The 9,080-nt window shown below is 43.2% G+C and overlaps 1 pseudogene; it reads right to left on the bottom strand.

Moving 5' to 3' along the window:
* Positions 1–467: 467 nt before the first annotated feature.
* On the bottom strand, positions 468–8,463 carry LOC133928820 (mannosylglycoprotein endo-beta-mannosidase-like; annotated as a pseudogene).
* Between the last annotated feature and the right edge of the window lie 617 nt (positions 8,464–9,080).

Genomic DNA, 9,080 nt, shown 5'->3' with positions numbered 1-9,080 from the left:
AATTTATCTTAATGTCTACGGCAATATAAAGTATAATTCTTCATATGTCACTAGCTAAAACTTAAATCTATAATATACCAAATCCTACATGTTAGTGATCAAGGTGACTCTATACGTCATAGACACACGATGTCATATAGATTTGTGAATTTTACCGCTGACATATAAGGAATTGCCCATAAAACTATAATCATAGTAGAATATTTTCCAATGCAAATCAAATATCATTGTCTACCAGAAATCTACATATTGTTAAATAAATCATTGATAAAAATTAAAGAAGTTTGAATATTAAAATGCGTGCGCACTTTATAAAAAGAAACGAAGAGTATTAATTAGATGAGTGGGAAAAGTTACGGAGCGCAACAAAAAAGAGAAGGAATAAGCAACTGTGAGACTATGCGCCGTAGAGTTACCGCAGCTGCAGCGCACCAGGAACGAGCTTTTATAAAAAATGCTTTTACCACGGCAGCGCACCAGAAACGAGCGAGCATCGTCGAAAATGTTCTGAACGATGCGTACTGAAGACCGAAAGTAGTGCTTGGAGATGCCCTGTACCTACACCACTTTGCTCATGCCGCTTCCAGGGCATAAAAATGGAAAAAGTACAGATGTAACTATGTGAGCTGAGCTGCCCGTTCAATGGTCGTGCTCATGGGCCCCAGAATCGTTCAACACCAACGTCGTCAGCACATACGAACCTTAAATTATCCTGTATTACCACTATAGTTCACAAGCACGATCTGATGTTTGCAGTTTATTGGGTATGCACTTATTTTACACGGATCTCAAAAGACGAGGTACGTCTTACATCATGACGGCATGGTTCAGATGATGGTTGCAGCCTTTGAGAACGACCCTGGGACTGGATCCCTGAGGAGCCTCGAACGAGATGTCAATGTCCATCTTCTCCCCGGGTGTGAGCGAAAAGAAGTTGTCTGAATAGTGGACCGGAAGGATTCTTGTGTCCCTGTATTTCTCCTGTCCCGTTCACCTCAACTGTTCTTAGGTTGCCTGATCTTGCGACGGAGAGGCCACTGCGTATTTTTCGCCACAAACCACTATTTTCTTGTCCCTCCCGAGTAGCTTCGCTGACATTAATGTAGGAACTATTTCCATCACCTAGATCCATCGTTGATACAGGGCGTGTGCTTTCTGCTACTGTTTTCTTCGACTTGTTCTCTACTGTCATTCGTACCTTGTGTCTGGCGCCTGAGATGGAAACCTCGGAATAAATTTTTAGTGGAATTGTTTTCTGCTGATACTGCTCTAACAACTTGTAGTCTTTCCCAGGGAGAGGTAACCAGTAGAAATTTCTGGAGAGTACTCCATTGTCTGACAGCCTGAAAAGTTTGAGTAGCAGAAAATACACAGGCTTGGCATCCTTCATCTGAGGGTATTTCATCTCCATGATTCCTTCACTTTCTTTGGTTGTACCACTATTTTCTCGGTAACTTTATAATAGGGGGATGCACCATCCAGATCCCATACTGAAATTTCTACAGCCACATATGCAAATTCATCGGCTGTAGTGTTTACCACCTAACAAAATCACTTTTCACGTTTTAACTTCTAGGAAATTTGACTTGGAGCAAATGTAAGTTGCAGAACATACCTCTATAAAGTAGTTGGCCAAATTCAGTTGGACGCGAATAGGTTCAGCAGCACAACGGCAACCATAAAACCCAGCAGTTTGGTCTTGGAGATGATCGTAGAACTGCCCTCTAAGTCCAGTCCATGGATTTTGTGTCTTCCAAATTAAAACACCTGTAAACTTTGTCCACATGAAGGAAGTCCATCCTTCCAGAAATGCTCTGTACTGAACATAATTGACCAATTGTGCTTGAAAGTTAAAGATGCCATTAGAGACAAAACTACAAGGCTTCAGATCCTGAAGCATAAAGCTCCAAGATATGAAAATATTATAGTACTAAATTACCTTTTCACAGAAATCGTCAAGGTCATTTGGGTGTCCGTATAGTTCAATCTGATCATGGACCTTCCCTGGTTTTGAGTAGGGAATGTACTTGTGGTGATCCCATATTGGATTTGGTACTTCTTCATGTACCCGTCAATTCTTTTCTTGAAAATTGGAATGCTCCATCCTTCTGGAGGCATTGTGGCCCTAATCGTTGCAGCAACTGGAATCCCCACAGACCCAACTTCAGGGTTAAACCCATATTTGTAGAAACTGTCCTTGAAAAAGCTCTCTGGATATTGAATCTCATATGGGCCATCAGTAAAGTCACCTTTCCCATTGGCAAAACCATCCCACATTGATCCTTGGACATACACCCGAGTACCATCAAGGTATTTACTTGGGTCAGGGTCAGTTGGTTCTTGTGTTAAATATTTTTCTTGATTTTTTTATGTCTGGCAACTTACAAACATAGGATGTAGCTTCAGATCATTCTTCAGTGCTTTGTTGATGTCAACTGGTGGGACTTGCTCATTACCACCAACCCATAAAGCTAGACTAGCATGATTCCTGAGTAGCTTGACAGTATCTCTAGCACATAGAAGGAAGAGATCATGCCAAAGGGCCATCAGGGTTTGATATGGGAATTCCACGGCCATCGACATCTCCAGTTATCCAGAATTCCTGCCAAACCTGTACAAAATGGTTCCATCCTGTAAGCAATCATGCAGACATGGTGGCAAACCAGGGTGCATCAGTGAGTAAAACATATTGCCAAACAATGTCTTGTTTAAAGATAAAAAATTTAACTAGAGAATGTTGAGCCAAGCACTAAATTTAAGAGTACCTAACGACTATCGCTACACCATCAGGTTTACCTAATCCTGTACAAGTAAAGGAAAGCCAGTCCCAGCAACCAGCTAGTTACCAGCATTTCACAGAATCTTAAGGGAGTAAAGATTGGTTAACATTATTTCAAAAGAAAAAAAAAACTTTGCATTCTTCATCACTACCTAGTATTCATAATTTCAATAAGAAAACATAACAACCAATTGGCAGGGAGATAAACTTAAGCTTACCATCAGACCATAGATATTGCAAAAATGATAAAAAATCAAGCCTCTCAGCTAATCCACCACCCCAACAGCGAAGCATATCAAAGTTCATATCAGCATGCAACTTGATGTCTGTCATATATCGCTTCTTTGTTATTCTAAGAAGGCCATCTGACAATATCCAGTTCCCTCCTCGGATAAAAATAGGTTCACTGTTTACCTTGAAGATCCTGCAGATGAATTACATTTGCATCAGCATGTTTTCAAGAGCTCAAATATTCACTAGACACATTTTTTGTGGCATTCCATAAAAAACTAGTTACCTCCCACCAGTAGAATCATCAATTGTACTCTCGATCTTGCGGAATCCAAAATAATGGCTCCAGGAATCAGACTCTCCAAATCCTTTAACATCCAAACTAATCTCGACGTTGTAGAGGGATTGCTTTCCCATGCCATTTGGCCACCACAGGTTTGGCTTATAGAAGAATAACTACAAATGTTCATATTTCATATATAACAAAAGTCAACCAATTTGCATATTTCAGCCTTTTAAAAGCCCCCCCCCCCCCCCCCCGGCTAGAGAGAACAATCACTGAAGAATATTTGAAGGCAAAAGTATGCTTACACCTGGGTTCTTTTGCCTTCCTACAGATGAGAGTTGTGCGACCATGGTTTATGCAACATTGGAGGGGCTTCCTTAGTTAACACAAGTACACAACAATATGGGCCAGTCTGGTCTCTGGTGTTGTAGTGCTGTAATGTACATCGTTGATGGGCAACAACCATAAAAAAATATTGATGTCATCTATAGTTTCTATCATCTCTATGTCAGGTAAGCAGTGGCAACAAGCTCGTGGGCATTTAAATTATTTGAGCAGAACAGAACAAACAAATATTGTGTAGCTTGAAAACTAAGAAAACTAACTTACAGGAGGAATAGTGTACTCTAGATCTGAGTGAGGAGGGACTGTTGTTGCATAACTTTGAAGGTGTTCCACCAAGCAAATGTTCCCTTCGAGTTCAGTTGAAACCTGTATTTTCAATGCACAATCTGCAACCCAGGAACTTTTGTTCTCTAACTGAAGTGTACAATGTAGGTATGACCTCTTAAAATCATCATGAAATGTTGAAACCAGATGGGGGTCCGTTATATTCACAGGCTGCAGTAGAAAAAAAAACCTGATATAAGTCCCTGAATTACATTAAAAGATCCTCACAAAGAAAAAGAGTACTTTAAAAGGTTAAATGGTGATATCCATGGTCAACTCTTCGTATATCCATGGTGATATCCCAAAGGACAACAAGATGGATAAAATACTAATAAAAGAGAACAAGGATTCATGGACTCACCCCAGTTATGGAAATTGATACCTCATCCCAGATACCAGTGTTTCGATCCCTAGAATGCGAAAAAAGAGAGAAATGTTGGAAAAAGTTGATGTTGCAAATTGCTATAAGTACAACCAGATTGAAACAGGAAAACAGAAACGTGATGCTGCAACATAATTATTGTGATGTTAGCATAAGTGCAGAAGAACTAAAGTTAGCAGATATTTTGAACTATTTGTCACAGGTACTGAAAACATAACAAGAAATCAGATACTGACGGTAGTCTTCAGTATATGGGTTCTGATCTTTGTTGAAATCGATTGGAAGAATTTTAGAAACCCAAACCATGTGATGATACTTCTAAGGTGACCACAGATCAATCTATCATGCATGTAGCATTACCAAACAGAAATCGCCAACTACACTATTGGCCACATCCAATCCCATCCCTCAACATATTGTGTAGCAACATCTTTCCCAATCTGAAATGACCATTTGAAAGGTATAATCATGCATTAGTAGTCCCTTTAACCAACAATATTCCTTTTTAAAAAAGAGTAGTCGTGATAAAGTATAATTTACTATTAGCATAAATATATGCAAACAAAAAAGAGTAATAGTCACTTGTGCAAGAGGACCATAATGGAATTATTATTCAGTTCTAGATGAGCGAAGGGTTATCCACCAGCTAATGGAATATTCTCTCTCCACAAGTGCAACTACCTAGTACTGTATTGCAGTGTTAGGTGCTGAAAGTAATGTTCACACGTGGTACTGTAGCTCAACATCGTTTGGTTGGTTTGTTAGTTTGAATCAGGTTTGGTTTAGGAGATAAGATAGAGTTTGGTTAGTTTAAATTATGAGAGAATTAGAGATAGAGTTGGATTTAAACTAGAGATAAGATTAGAGATAGAATTGGTTTGAATAGAGTCTTTGTAGGCCGGTTGGTCGGCTATATATACACGACGCCATCTGTGATTAATGAAGCAAGAGAAATCAATCTAGTTCTCAGTCCTCTTCTCATAAGTCTTTCCCAATATTCAGTCTTCTCAATCTATAGTCCAATCACTCTCCTAGCAGCGGACGTCGTCCATCTATCCTCCCGACAGGTGTTTACCCTAACATTTAGCATCACGGTGAACTATTTGCTATGCCCAGTGACCGAGGAGGTGCTTCACCGGGTCTTCAGCCCATATGGCGCTTAGGAGGTGCAGTTGTTCGTGGTGGCAACACATGTGGGGGTGTTTGTTCAGTTCTGGTCAGCACACGACTCATGGTGCACTCCACGTGCGCTGCATCTACGACGGTTGTTGCCGATTGGACATCCAGCACATGTAATCAACACCAGCAACTTCACTGACAACAACCTTGCAAGGTTCCGACTTCCGACTCCAGTGAGGGCACCAGCTCTCAAGCCATCGAAGCTTTAACCAAACTAATGACCGACATGCAGAAGCAACTCTGCAAATTAGCACAACAGGTGGTTGCCATCGACAAGTGTTCGCTAGATACTACGAGTCAACTGGCCACGCTGCAAATTAGCATGTCATCCAGTGCAGTGGCTCCATCACCGACAGAGACCTCAATATCCATGGAGGCCTCACGCGACACGATAGCTGCCACGCCGACACACTCCACCATCACCACCACGGGCGTCGCCACTAGTCAAGAGCGGACACCATCGTTGACACCGAGCCACCTGCCATATGTTCGACATTATGCCTGAGTGGAGGCAACGGCACCGCTAGTGCTGCAACCACGTCGTCACCAGTGATCATCATCGACGTCAACCACAGTGTGGCTGTTGTTGCTCCAAAAAAGAGGACTTGGTGCTGTCACGTGAAGGGATGCTGATGCTACAACTATTCATCAACATAGGGATTTCAGGGGCTGCAACTATGGCTGCCACAACAGCTCGAGGATGAGTTGTCTTGCAAGTAGGGGTGAAATGTTAGGTGATGAAACACTGTTCATGCGCGGTACTGTAGCACAGGAACTGATTGGTTAGGGATAAGGTTAGTTTGAATCGGGTCCGGTTTAGGAGATAAGATAGAGTTTGGTTAGTTTAAATTAGAAGAGAATTAGAGAGAGTTGGATTTAAACCAGAGATAAGATTAGAGAGAGAGAGAGTTGGTTTGAAAGAGTCTTTGTAGGCCGGCTAGCCAGCTATATATACACGGCATCAGCCGTGATTAATGAAGCAAGAGAAATCAATCTAAATCCAAATCCCCTTCTCCTAAGTCTTTCCCAATATTCAGTCTCCCCAATCTATAGTCTAATCCCTCTCCTAGCAGCCGGTGTCGCCTGTCTATCCTCCCGGCGGGTATTTATCCTAACATGCAGCCTATAGAGCTACATATACAGACTGCAAAGCATATCCCAACTCATCAGAATACCTAGCAATGGAACATGACTGCTGAAAACAGATTATGTGCAAGCCATTTTGTGTTCCACCTTAGCTTTCAGTACTTTGATGAAAGTGGCATCTCAAATAACAAATATTAGAATTCAAGCAAAGTGGAATTAGTTATGTATATGACAGAACTCCTGAACTGCATAACCATGAGGGAAAAAAGATATGGAAAAATAGGCAAATCAAATCTCGTTTAAGCTTTGCTCAAAAAGAAACAAAAGGTAATCCGAATCTTGCATGTTACAAATCTGATGAGATATTTAATGTTCCACAAAATTGCAAATCATGTGTGAAAGGATAAAGCTACATTAAATCAATCTGAAGGACATGAGACTAACCGCATGATCGCCACCCTGACCTCCCTGAGGAGGAATTCTACCAGGGTGATCAGGAGGATGAACAAGGACAGCAAGCAGATTGTTACCATCAGGATGGAGAATATCAGTAATATCAATGGTGTGCCTTTGGAACATTCCTTTTGGAAGTACCACCTTGTGCCCATTTAAGTACATTTCTGCTGAGTAGTTTATTCCACGGAAGTTTAAAGTCATGTGCTGATTTCCTGACTAAAGATGAAGGTAACAAAAAGATACTGATATGTTAAGTGGTTTAGCACAAGGATTTCACCATAACAAGTATATGTGCTGAAGTATCCAAAAATATCAGTTGTAAAAGGCATCAAGTGTTACATCAATTAAGGGTAGTCCCGGTATTTGGCATTCATTAAAGCTGATAGTCTGAACAAGGGAAAAGGCAAGCAGCTATGTTACTACTGCAATATCACTTTGAAGAAAGGCTTATGTACATTCAGAAGTGCATGAAAAGTTTATCAATTGAACAAGTGTTGTTAGGTTGCACGAATTTGATTTGTGTTAAAGTAAGGTCAAAACATATTTTATACAGTCATGTCAGAGTACTCTACGCTAGCTACACGCTTCATGCAATAGTCTTCTCTACTCTAAGGAATGTTATTCTGCCAAAAGGGAAAATGAACTACAAGGCAATCAGGCAATGCAACAAGAGAAGTATATCAATACGCACAATTCAGTTCAGCAGCAGACAGCTTAAACAGCTTGCTGAGAGAGCAGCCACCTTGCCACACTAAACACTGGTACAGTACAACAGTGCTGAAATAAAAATTATCTGCAGTAAAACAATTTCTTTTTAACTGGAGGGGCACAGTAGGATTCATGCTACATTCGTCGTTATAGGAAAACACGACTCACAAATTCTCGGAGAACACGTGCATTGCTGCGTACCGGGGCATACTGGAAGGTGGTGAAGAACCAGAATGTGTAGTACTCCCTCCCGGCGTCGGCGATGTCAACGATGGTCTGGTTGTTCAGCCCGTAGAAGGGGTCAGGGATCAGCTTGTTCTTGAGCAGTGTCCCCAGCACGCTGCATCCCGAAGCATCCAACAATAAGTTAGCTAAGCGAGGACCACACTTGCAATATTTTACCGACCGGCGGACGGCGGGTGGGTGCGTGACGGGGACGGCGGCGCGCATCCAGGGCGCGGCGGGGTCGGCGTCGGCGGCCGGCGGGTGGGTGGGTGGTGGTGAGCTGGACGCCGGTGAGCGCGACCTTGGTGGAGCGCGCGGCGAGCCAGCCCGTGTCGAGCACCCGCTTCCCCACGGCCCCCGCGACCATCGTGTGCGTGCTCCCGAGGGCGCGGGCCTCCAAATCTGTGGGCTCGGAGCAGCGTCGTGGGGCTGAGGGAGTGACATCCGAAGGGAGGCGGACGCTGCCGGTTGTGTCACGGCACGGGGCGGGGTGGAGTTGCGGAGGCGATGACGCCGTTACGGGATGGGTCTCGGGTGGGACATGGGAGGAGAATCAGTTTTTACCTATCAGCTTGTATGCCTGCGAAGTTTCACGGAGGAGGAGCGGTATTAAGGCCATATTTGGATCAGCTAGAGGTTATAAAAACCAGCTAAAAAAATCTATAGTTGATCCAATCAATTTAGATTATAGTCCAGATAATAAAAATCCAACAATCCAGATTCTTATAATCCCATAATCTGGCTCCACCCAGCTAAAAGCAGATAATAGATGGTAAAAAGACATTTTTGCCCCCGCACCTTATCCTTTCCGCCAAGCTTTTCTCCCTCACGCATCCCGGCCTCTTCTGTCTCGGTCGCGTGCTCTCCCAGTAGGGCGCCGCCGCCTCAAACCCCGCTTCCCTGCGTGCTCCTGCCGCCGCCGCCCAATCCCGCCGCCGCCGGCCCATCCCAGCTCGCTGACGCCGCCCAAGTCTTGTTATCCGCCGATGGACCAGTTTGGGGAGCAAGGCGATGACTCCGAATTCGTGGATCCCATCACGCCGCCGCCCAATCACGCCGCCAGGGTCATCTTCTTGGAG

This window comes from Phragmites australis, chromosome 9 (assembly GCF_958298935.1).
Source record: "Phragmites australis chromosome 9, lpPhrAust1.1, whole genome shotgun sequence".
In the NCBI taxonomy this organism is placed as follows: Eukaryota; Viridiplantae; Streptophyta; class Magnoliopsida; order Poales; family Poaceae; genus Phragmites; species Phragmites australis.
Note: the sequence above shows the minus strand (reverse complement) of the source record. Positions and strands in the feature narration are given on the sequence as shown.